Genomic DNA, 7,944 nt, shown 5'->3' with positions numbered 1-7,944 from the left:
TGGAGGAGGAGTCCCCTTGCTGTAAGTTAATTTAGCTTGGAGAAGTTTCACTCGCTCCAGGGGAATAGTCATCCCCCCATAGGGTTTTGTTGTCCACCAGATATCCTCCCAGGTGGGGCATGGACTGACATTCCCTAAATATGTAAAAAACCCATTATTTTCTAAATAGGGACAGAGATACTTTTCCTGAGATGACAGCCAGCTCTGGTAGGCAAGGTCCCTACAGGGTAAAACCTGGCATGCGCCAAACTTTAGGGTTTGGGGACTTGTACTTTCAGTTATATTATTAGGGCTATTGGCCTTACCCAACCCAGAGCATTGTGATAGAGGATTGCCATTCAGCAAAACCATATGAGCCCACACCACTTCCTAAGGGACATCATAGCTTTCTCCTCAGAGTTAACTTTAGAGGGTCTTTTCCCTACTTCAAGGTTACTTCCCACTCAGCCTCCGCTTTTTCTTCTACTGATCCCTTTATCCTAGTGTAATGAGTTCACTTTTTCAGCAGTTCTCACAGCATTATCAGTGGTTAGGAGCACTATGAATGGTCCTTCCCATGTAGGCTGAAGTTTTTTGTCTCTCCAGGACTTGATCAGGACCTCATTGCCAGGCTGGAATGATGAACCGGGAACTTGAGCAGTGCGGTCTGAACAAGGAGAACTTTTACTTTGAGAGAGGCAAGAGGAAGAAATTGCCAGTATATAACTTTTTAAGAACTGATCCTTGGTCTCTTGGGTGGGTAGCTCAATCCCCTTTCCTAGGAAAGGGAGTCCACATAGGAACTCATATGGCGAGATCCCAACATCCTTCTTAGGAGCTGTCCTAATCCTAAGGAGAGCCAATGTGAGACACTTGGCTTGGTCCATGGAAGCTTGGTCTCCAGGATTAGAAAGAGAAAATCAGATATCATGAAGGAGTGAATCCAGAAGATCCTGGCAACTGGAGCCAACGTTGTTCTAACCGCTGGTGGAATTGATGATATATGTCTCGAGTATTTTGTGGAGATTGGTGCAATGGCTGTTAGAAGAGTTTTGAAAAGGGACCTTAAGCGCATTGCTAAAGCTTCTGGAGCAACTATTCTGTCAACACTGGCCAATTTGGAAGGCAAGGAAACTTTTGAAGCTTCAATGTTGGAACAAGCCGAAGAGGTGGTATAGGAGAGAATTTGTGGTGATGAACTGATCCTGATCAAAAACACTAAGGCTCATACATCTGCATTGATTATCTTATGTGGGGCAAATTATTTCATGTGTGATGAGATGGAGTGCTCCATACATGATGCTCTTTGTGTGGTAAAAAGAGTTCTGGAGTCCAAGTCTGTGGTTCCAGGTAGAAGCAGCCCTTTTCATATACCTTAAAAACTACACAACCAGCATGGGGTCTCTGGAACAGCTTGCTATAACAGAATTTGCAAGATCTCTTCTGGTTATTTTTAATATACTGGCAGTTAATGCTGCCCAAAACTCCACTGATCTGGTTGCAAAATTAAGAGCATTTCATAATGAGGCTCAAGTTAACCCAAAATGTAAAAATCTAAAATGGATTGGTCTTGATCTGCTTAATGGCAAACCTCAAGACAACAAAGAGGCAGGGGTGTTTGAACCAACCATAGTTAGTTGTTTCTTTAGTCTGATTCATGCATTCAACTCGGCCTGAGGAGAGGGGCATGCTGGGGAGTATGATAATCCCAATGGATATCTAAACTATTCATAACTCCCTTTAACACTTGGGAGGTAAAATGAATTCCATTGTCTGAATCAATATTCTCTACTAAGCCAAATCTGGAGATGATTTGTTCAAGGATTATCTTAACCACCTTGCTTGCTAAGACTGATGGAAATGGGAATGCTTCTATCCACCCAGAAAAAATGATCTACTATGACTAAGTGGAATTTTGGTGGTCAACCTTTGGCATTTCAGTAAAATCAACCTCAATGCTTTGGAAGGGCCACAGCCCTGGTTGCCTGCCTCCAGTCTATACTTTACGTAGTGCCTGTTCATTTACCTTTTGGTATATAAAGCATACATGGCAGATCTGCTTAGTTATAGTGTAAATTCCAAATCCCCCATATATTCTGAGGACTGTATCACAGAGGGCCTGAGGTCCCCAAAGGCTGCCTTGATGTAATGCTATCATAATTTCCCCTGAGAATTTGCTTACTGAGCATTTTTCTAATCACGTTAGTATAAAACCAGGTTACTTTGTCTACTTCAGGCACGCATGCCCCAGGCTGGCTATGCGCCTGACTCTGCAGAATAGTGAATAAATGCCTCATTTTGTTGCTGAAGTCCTGTGTTCCAGTGTTTTATTATGAGTGTTTCACACAGTGATGATAACCTTCCTCCTTTTGATCCCAGAGATATGTGTGAGGAGCTTCGGAATGTCATTTCCTGACCCGTTTTCCATGATTCATCTGTTAATTATCTCCTACTGGTTTGAGAGTCACTGGCCTCTTTGTCCCTTACACTTGGGAGAATATACAGAGTCTGGGAGTCTCAGGCTGCACACACACAGTGAGCAGCACATTCATAGCTGCAGCACCAACTGGGAGAGTCCAAGAGAGAAATTCTAGCTTGTAAAACTATTAAAGGCAGCCAGCACACTGCTGTGGTCAGCCCTGACCAAGAAAGACTTTTTGCCTTTTTGGGAAGAGGAGATCTGGACATAGGGACTTTTTAAAAGAGGGAAGTGGAGACATGGCTGAGCAGGGAAGCCGCATGCGCAGCTGTCCTGCCAGCATAGAAGCCAGGTACAAAGTTCAGTTTATGCCCACTGAACCCAGCTGACCAGGAAGAGTAGAAGGCTATAAGGGCAAAGAGATTGTGGGGCCCCACCCAGCATGGTTGGTGAGTGGTTTCAGGGGCTGCATGCAGAATAGAGGGTTTGGGTCTGAGACTCCTGCAAGACAATGAGATAGGAACAGGATGGGTCAAGCTGAGCGCCTGAGATTTTTTGAAGCTAGGTAGGGGCACTCAAACCATGGAATACAAACTTCTGGAAAAGGAAAGGCATGCCCATCCACTGCCTGCAGAATTGCAAACTCTGCAGAACATTAAGGCCAAGCTCAAGAACTCCCTGCTGGGTGCATATCCACAAGGGAAAGAAAGAGAATCACCAAAGAGCCTTTCATGAACTTTTATTAGACACTGTGCTTGTTCCTCCTTAGACCCTATTCCACTGAAAACAGCAGAGGAGAGAGATTCAAAACTGGCACAGCAGGAGTAACCCCACCGAGCCTCAGCTTTCACACAGAGCTGCCATCAGTGCCAAGCAGGAAAGAGCTGACCCATTTACATAGGTTGACCTCTCACATGAAACAGACAGCTAATTCATCAGAAACTAAACATTACACAGAGGAACAATTTTTAACATAGTTGCTGTTGAGTTTGATTTCTCAGCTGTTTTAGACTTAAATAGGCATGCTGATTTCAACACTGCAGTTATTTTTATTCTAACACATCAAGTTTTTCTCTAAATCTTATTTTAATGCAACAACTCTAGGTTGGATCAAGTCTGGATTGAAGGAAGCACTAGTGCTCCCCTATTGGCCGAGAGCAAACTTCCCTTGAGTGGGGAGGGGTGGGGGATAACCTTGGAGACCAGCAACAGGTTCATACTTGTCTAGGCCATTCAGTTACACATGAGACAGTGTGGTGAGAGGTCGTGTGCTGTTCTATATAGTGAATCATATTCCAAAGCATAGTCCGAGTTCTTGTCCGTATACAAGGAGTTAGCAGAATTTATTTTTTTATTTACATATGTACTTATTTCCTTTCCTTCAGATCACGTCTGCCTCTGCTATTTCTCACTGTAAGTGCCTAAATATTCCTGATTCGTTTTGTTATATCTGTGGTAGTTTCACTATTCCCAGTCAAAGGACAAACATAAGCGCATTTCTCAGACAAGCCTATTTTGCATATATTAAAGTAAAACTTGGTGATCAAGATAAGTCTTGGGCCCCTCACAAGGTTTGCAAGCAGTGTGTAGAGAGTTTATGAATGTGGACAAAGGGAACACATGATAAATTACCATTTGGTATACCTATGGTTTGGTGAGAACCAAGAGATCATTCAAATGACTGTTACTTTTGTATAGTGAAAACATCAGGGTATAACAAGAAAAATAAATGTAAAATAGAGCATCCTAGTCTACCATCAGCTGTACACCCAATGCCTCATTCAGCTGAAATCCCAGTGCCAGTTTTCATTGAACTACCCTCTTTCGAAAAACAGGAGTATGGTGAAGAACTAAGTGAGAGCAACACTGAAGATTTTGAAATTGAAGATGACTCAGTTCATAAGGGATGTGATCAGCATGAGTTGAATGATTTGGCACGAGATTTGGGACCATCCAAAAAGCCTTCAGAACTCCTAGCATCAAGACTGCATGAGAAAAACTTGCTTGAAAAAGGATTGAAGATATCCTACTCTCAATCAAGAGTGCATTTCTGCAGTACTTTCGAAGTGATGGTGGCTTTGTGTATTGCCACAACATCCATTGTTTAATGGAGGAATTGGGAATTCCAATCTATAATGCAATTGAATGGTGACTGTTCATCGATAGCTCAAAGCAGAGCTTGAAGTGTGTCCTCCTCCACAATGGCAATTTATTTGGTGCAGTTCCAATTGGCCATTCAGTTTGTTTTCGTGAAGATATGAAGACATTAAGAGAGTCATTGATCTTTTGCGATATCACAAGCACAATTGAATCATCTGTGCTGACCTTCTTGATCAGCAACGTGGATACAGCAAGTATCCCTGTTTTCTGTGTATGTGGGACAGCAGAGCTTGTGAGAAGCATTGGGTGGAGTCGATTTGGCCTCCAAGATCTGACCTCAAACCTAGTGATCCAAAAATTCTACATGAGCCACTTTTTGACAGAAAGAACATTATATTCCCACCTCTGCACATAAAACTGGGTCTCGTGAAGCAATTTGTGAAAGCTTTGCCAACTGAAGGAACTATTTCAATTATCTCATTTTGGCATTTCCTAATCTGTCGTTTGAAAAGATAAAATACCTTAATATGTATGTTTGGTAGCAGAACTTTACTACTTGTACACAATTTGACTTACGGTAACAATATATAGCCTTTATATGAATAAAATAACTCTAATCAAACAGTATATTCAGGTAATTTTTAAAATTTTCCTTTGTATGCACATTTTGTATGATATTTGGGACAAAGAGAGGGTATCCTGTACCTTAAAAAGTTGACGTGAATGAGAAAAACTGGGGTTATTTTTAGATTTAGATGCCAAAAGTTAGTCAAATACAAGTGTCAAATATAACTCAATGAAAATTGTGTCCCCCAGTGATTGAAAATAATGTGGGACAGACCAAGACATGTGTCACGAGAAGTGGGGGATCATGAAACACACACACTATCTTCTCTGAAGGCTGAACAGTGCCTCTGGTCTTGTGACCCAGGGATCCCACCATACCGATCACACCAGAGGCCCCCACTAGAGGCAGGTGGAGATGGTACAGGTGGTGCTGTTGGATCTTAGAGAAACCACCCCTGGGCCTTGTGCTGATAAAAAGCCAGTAGGGCAGGACAGCAAGGGCCAGCTAAGCCTGAGGGAGACAGCCACAGACTGTGGATTGTTTGCAGCCTCAAACAGGCTGCCTAGAGCTAGACTGGGACACCAGCTGACATCTGCAACAGATCCTGAAGGAGAAAACAGTAGGTCAACAAATACTGGTCTCAGCTGAGATTAATCCCACCTTGTTATTTTTCCTTATTTGCGCTATTTTTTTATCCTTTTTAAAAACTTTTTTTATTTTTTATTTTTTGGTTTTTCAATTACAGTTGTCCCATTTTTCACCCATTGCTCTCTGCCACCCAGCCCACCCCTACTGCCACAATCATATTCCTCCCCGTTGTCCATGTACATTAGTTATTTATACACATTCCTTGACTAAACCCTTTCCTTACTTATCCCCCTTCTCACCCTCCCCCTTTCCCCCTATTGAGTGTTATTCTGCTCTTTGTCCTATTTAGTTCGTTTCTTTATGTTGTTCTTTAGTTTCCTGTATTAGGTGATATCATATGGTATTTTGTTTTCTTTGCCTGGCTTATTTCACTAAGCATAATTCTCTCTAGTTCCATCCATGTTGTCGCAAATGGCAGGAGTTCCCTCTTTCTTTCTGCTACATAGTATTCCATTGTGTAGATGTACCACAGTTTTTTGATCCACTCCTCTACAGATGGGCACTTGGGCTGTTTCCAGCACTTAGCTATTCTAAACACTGCTGCTATGCACATACGGGTGCATAAGTTCTTTTGAATTAGGGTTTTAGGATTTTTTGGGTATTATCCTAGCAGTGGAATCTCTGGTTCAAAACGCAGTTCCATTTTTAGTTTTTTGAGGTAATTCCATACTGTTTTCCATAGTGGCTACACCAGTCTGCACTGCCACCAACAGAGCACTAGGGTTCCCGTTTCTCCACATCCTCGCCAGCATTTGTTGTTTGTTGATTTGTTTATGATGGTCATTCTGACTTGTGTGTAGTGGTATCTCATTGTGGTTTTTATTTGCATTGCTCTGATTGCTAGTGATATTGAGCATTTTTTCATATGCCTATGAATTCTCTGAATGTCCTCTTTGAAGAAGTGTTTGTTCAGGTCCTTTGCCCATTTTTTAATAGGGTTGTTTGTTTTCTTGATGTTGAGTCGTATAAGCTCTTTATATGTTTTAGAAATCAGTCCCCTGTCTGTGATGTCACTGGAAAATATGTTTTCCCATATGGTTGGTTTCCTTTTCATCTTGCTGATGTTTTCTTTTGCTGAGAAGAAGCTCTTTAGTTTGATGTAGTCCTATTTGTTTATTTTTTCCTTTATTTCTCTTGCCTTAGGAGATGTATCCATGAAGTTACTTGGGATATCTGAAATTTTCCTGCCTATGTTTTCCTCTAGGACTTTTATGGTGTCATGGCTTACATTTAAGTCTTTGATCCATCTTGAGTTTATTCTCATGTGTGGTGTAAGTTAGTGATCTAGTTTCATTTTTTTGCACGTCCCTGTCCAGTTCTCCCAGCACCATTTGTTAAAGAGGCTCTTCTCACTCCATTTTATGTTCCTTCCTCATTTATCAAATATTAGTTGACCATAGAGGCCTGGGTTTATTTCTGGGCTCTCTAATCTGTTCCACTGATCTATATGTCTGTTCTTATGCCAGTACCAGACTGTTTTAATCACAGTGGTTTTGTAGTGTAGTTTGATGTCTGGTATTGTGATTCCTCCTGCTGTGTCCTTCTGTCTCAAGATTGCTTTTGCTATTCGGGGTCTTTTTTGGTTCCATATGAATTTTTGGAGTATCTGTTCTAGGTCAATGAAATATGTCATTGGTATTTTAATAGGGATTGCATTGAATCTGTAAATTGCTTTGGGTAGTATGGCCATTTTGATGATGTTGATTCTTCCCATCCAAGAACATGGCATTTGCTTCCATTTATTTGTATCTTCCTTAATTTCTTTCTTCAATGTTACATAGTTTTAAGAGTACAGGTCTTTTATCTCTTTGGTTAAGTTTACTCCTTGGTACTTTATTTTTCTTGTTGCTATAGTAAATGGTATTTCCTTTTTTGTCCCTGCCTCTGATATTTTATTGTTGGTGTATAGAAATGCCTTAGATTTCTGTATATTTATTTTGTATCCTGCTATTTTGCCAAATTCACTTATTAAGTCGAGTAGTCTTTTAGTGGAGTTTATAGGGTTTTCTAGGTATACTATCATGTCATCTGCATATAATGATAGTTTTACTTCTTTTTCAATTTGGATGTCTTTTATTTCTTTTTCTTGTCTGATTGCTGTGGCTAGGACTTTCAACACTATGTAGAATAGGAGTGGAGAGAGTGGACAGCCTTGTCTAGTTCCTGATTTCAGAGGGAATGCTCTCAGTTTTTGCCCATTGAGTATGATGTTGGCTTCAGGTTTCTCATA

The 7,944-nt window shown here is 41.0% G+C and overlaps 1 pseudogene; it reads left to right on the top strand.

Annotated features, from left to right (window-relative positions):
• Window positions 1-619: 619 nt before the first annotated feature.
• Window positions 620-1,656, top strand: LOC149996216 (T-complex protein 1 subunit alpha pseudogene; annotated as a pseudogene).
• Window positions 1,657-7,944: the final 6,288 nt, after the last annotated feature.

Source organism: Furipterus horrens, unplaced genomic scaffold (assembly GCF_987537825.1).
Source record: "Furipterus horrens unplaced genomic scaffold, mFurHor1.1.pri manual_scaffold_12, whole genome shotgun sequence".
Lineage (NCBI taxonomy): Eukaryota > Metazoa > Chordata > Mammalia > Chiroptera > Furipteridae > Furipterus > Furipterus horrens.
This window is presented reverse-complemented; position numbering and strand designations above follow the sequence as displayed.